At 37.1% G+C, this 4,098-nt stretch overlaps 1 long non-coding RNA gene across 1 annotated transcript; it reads left to right on the top strand.

The window, feature by feature from the left end:
• The first annotated feature begins 237 nt into the window (after positions 1-237).
• On the top strand, positions 238-2,604 carry LOC118558388. Its single transcript, XR_004928337.1, has 5 exons — positions 238-267; positions 779-1,041; positions 1,309-1,499; positions 1,636-1,800; positions 2,309-2,604. It is a non-coding gene; the product is annotated as an uncharacterized LOC118558388 (long non-coding RNA).
• The last annotated feature ends 1,494 nt before the right edge of the window (positions 2,605-4,098 follow it).

The raw sequence follows: 4,098 nt of genomic DNA, 5'->3' as shown, positions 1-4,098 counted from the left end.
CTGGGAGCTGCGAGAGGAAAAGTAGGGCAGAGTGAGGGTACGTTATCTGGATCATGTAACCAGCCACGGTATATCTAAATTATTATTCTTTTGGACATGCACCATGCACACACACACCAACAAACACGCACATAAAAAAAAAAAAAAAAAAAAAACTGACAAAAGGGCACTTTGGGCACCAAGGGGCAAAGGGGCAGGTGCTCAAGCCCCCTCCGCCCCCCCCTCTGCACGTCCCTGATGCGGAGCAAATCTATCTGGCGGCGTCAGGTTAGGAGATCACTGGAGCACAACAGTAGCTTATATATCATCCTGTGTTTAAAAAAGAAAAAGAAAAAACATAACATGCTGTCACCTTTGCATCAATTTGCACATTGTGTCATACCTTTACAATCTCTAAATGTATTGAATTTCACATCAAAATGAATCCGACTATATCCAAAGTCTGTAAAGAGTGTTTAAAAATGTAGTGCTGTTTTCTAATTTTTTTTTTTTCTCTTAGTCTTAGATAAGAATTCACACTTCAGGAGACTTAGACATAAAACTTTATGGTCCTGTATTCTTTACATTTTTACAGACAGGATTTTTAAATTCGTATTCACCTTTGTTTCTCCTCATTCGCAGAATATTTTAAACTGTGAATTGATCAAGATTTAAAAAATTCCCTGTGTATTACCTTTGACTACCGCTTTGGATAGATACAAATTAATATATTTTTATTTTTTTTATATGTATTTATGAGTCTGGACTGACATCCATATTTTTAATTCTTCCTCCATAGCTCAACGCATCCAGTCTGTACCTTACAGATGCAGCAAATGTTGCATTTTTTCCCCTTGAAAATGGAAGTTTTAGCTCCATTGACCTACATAACCATGAGCACTATGAAGTCCATGGCGAAGCAGGGGAGACTACGGAAACAGTACCATACCACACTACCTCCCCTAGCACATCTCGCCCATTTTCTTTTCGTAGTGGCACGCCACCCACGGCAAACTTGATCACAGTGGCGAGATCAGCTTCTACACAAAGGTCATTTCAAAGGTGTGTTCAGATGTTAACAGTTTGTGTTTAATACAAATTAAATTACCTTAGTTCTTAACTTTGAAGATGATCCTTGTAGAATTAGATTTTAAGCAAACTGAGAAACTATATGTTAAAGCCTGAATTCCCCAACCGTGAGACATTAATGCATTTCTTCCTCTTATATTTCAGACACAACACAAAGTGCTGTGCATTGAAAGTCTTACATGGACTTGAACGTTGTGCTGATATTGCTGGTCTCTTTTTATTCGTGTTAATGCATTTTAGGGCTCTCCATGTGTCTGAGGTGAAGGAGGGAAAGCTTGTTTCAACACGTGTGGTCATGGTGCGTTTCACTGAGTCAGAGGCAACTGTGTCTATCATATTGTCAAAATTAAAAGGTGCCATGGCAGATGAGGAGGACTACACCCTCACTGACACCCTCGGGAATGAAATTGTTGAGTCTGAAGGGACAACTGGTAATTAGAATATATAACTTTTTCACAGACACCAAACTCATATCACTTATTCCATAGCATTAATGTTGTAAGTAGTGGCATTACATTATTCTTTACTTTAGCTAACTCTGTTTTCATCTGCATTTCTTATTTGAAGGGTCTGTGTACTGGAAACAAAATGCCAGAAAAGTTTTGGCCGTCAAGAGATCGACTTTTCGAGAAGAGGTTACCAGCAATATTCATAATCTTGTGACCCTGAGCCGGAACCTGTCTCCAGTTTGGCCAGAAATAAAACAGGCCTTTGTCTGTTTGATCTGCAGAGGTAATGTTTCCATTATGTGTGTTTACATATTGGTCAGCTATGCATAACATGTCAGTATTGCAAATTGTTTTCAGTTTGTTCTTTAATTTTGACCAAAAAAGTAACCTAAGACACAATGGACAATGCCATGACTGTGGCTCAATGGTTTGAGTAGTTGATGAAGGATGTGGGTTCGATTACAGCCTCTCCCTTTCACATGTTTATGGATCCCTGTGCGAGACACTGAACTCCGAGTTGCCTGCTGTTCTGCGTATCGGTTTATGGATGTGTGCTTGTTGTTCAGTGCAAATGGGAGAAAGTAGCTCCAGTGTACAGCTTTGAGTTTTCAGTTTGACTGGAAAAGTGTTTCATAAGTTCGGCCCATTCACTACACTGGGGCACTCAAGATGCTTTCAGTTGTACAATTTATGATAGTGGAATATAGTTTTTGATTTTTTTTGTTAAGATGCATAGCCTGGAAGAACTGCATCCTATGCAGAATGTATTAAACTGATCTGTCCTTTTTCAGCCGTTATGACTCGCCCCATGTTTTCGTCCTGCTGTCGGACCCTGGTGGGATGTGCGGAGTGTGTTCAGGAGTGGAGGAACAACTCTGATCAGTGCCTCAAGTGTAGAGATGACCTGCCAAGCTACACAGAAGTAGCAGGACTCTCAGAAGCACTTAATTGCCTAAAGTCAATTGAGTAAATACTTAAAATTTCATGTTAATGTTATTATTCGATTGGTTCATGTTCAATATGTTAAAAGTTTTTGGCTAACTACTTGTTTTTGTTTTTTGTTGCATCAGTACAGCTATTAAATTGGTTTATATTTCATCTTGTATTTTTGTCTGAATTGTGCTTCCTATTTTGTTTTGAAGTCATTAAAACATAACTCTAGTGTTTATCCCTTTTAAAGAAAACAGAACACAATGAAAAAAGGATGAGCAATGCCTTGTAGAACTTTTTACGTAGAAAAATGTTTATGCGGGTTCTGCTGGTGCAGCAGAAACATAGACTTGAAGAAACTGGCTCTGTGCTGTGAATAGCTCTGGATGTTAGAGCCGAGTCTAGATAGGATGTTGCACAAGCTGCTGTAAGTGAAGAACTATTCACACCCTCTCTACACCACTGAAGAGACAATTAAGTGTGTTGTAACATTAGAATAGCTCATGATCAAACAGTCATTGAGATGGTGCACTAACAATTACCAAATTTAATGGCAAAACAAAATGTATTATTTTACTAAATGACAGTATAGTTCTCTCTCCTGACAGTTGCAGAGAAGTCATATTATTTATGGAGTTCAAAGACCTCCCATACAGGTAAAAAACTGCCCAGGTTAAAGTTATTTAGAAAGGCAAAAATGTTTTTTTAATATCTCAAACTTATTCAAGCTGAACCATAGGCTGACATTTCAATAACTTCACAGCATTATTTAAAACAAAGTTTTATTAAAGTGGAATGAGATGTAAAAACTAGTTACATAAGGCAATAGCTTAAAGTTTACAATAGAACATAACATATTTCCAGTTTTTGTACATAATTAAGTAATGTGCCATTAAGGTTTAAAGGCAATTTATGTAATTTTGACATGAAATTAAAGTAAACATTTTTGACTTTGCATTATGTTACACTACGCACTAAAACAATATATTTGACGCCAGTTGTCTCTGGATAAACGTTTACAAATAAAATTAAGCAATACTCTATGCATTAAAGAAACGGCTTCACAAATAAGTAACTCCACTATTAGTGTGAATTCAATTTCTAAATTTCTTTATGGGGCAGTGATAAATTTTACATTCAAAGTGGAACAGTGTTTTTTAAATATGTAGTGAAAAGTTTACAACACTGTCAGAGTGTTTGAAAACATTCATTACAGAAATATTTTCCTCCTCTAGGAAGACAGAATAATGACAGTAACTTTCACTTCAGGGTGTTTTCTTTTGTGTAGAGTTTAAATTGATCCATCTCCAGCAAGAGTTCTTAGAGGACTTTAAAAGTGTAGCACAAAATAGGAGGGTATGCACAGTTCAGGGCATAAATCAGTCCCATAAGCAGTGGACAAGCTTTCGCTGTACTCTTGCATCCTGGGACAATCTCATAGCTGTCAGATTTTGAAAACAGAGTTACTGACATCACTCTTGCTGTCCTGCATGACACACACAACAACAAAAATAATGTTACTGAGAAGCAAAAATGCAGGGATAATTTTTTTCTACCTCACTCCTGTTTATATTGGCTGTTTTCCCAGATATATATGTAAAGTTCCACACACAACACACCGTTTCATAAATGTTCCATTTATTGACTATGA

The sequence above is a fragment of the Fundulus heteroclitus genome, unplaced genomic scaffold, assembly GCF_011125445.2.
Source record: "Fundulus heteroclitus isolate FHET01 unplaced genomic scaffold, MU-UCD_Fhet_4.1 scaffold_126, whole genome shotgun sequence".
In the NCBI taxonomy this organism is placed as follows: domain Eukaryota; kingdom Metazoa; phylum Chordata; class Actinopteri; order Cyprinodontiformes; family Fundulidae; genus Fundulus; species Fundulus heteroclitus.
The sequence above is the reverse complement of the archived record's forward strand: the minus strand, read 5'-3'. Positions and strand labels throughout refer to the sequence as shown.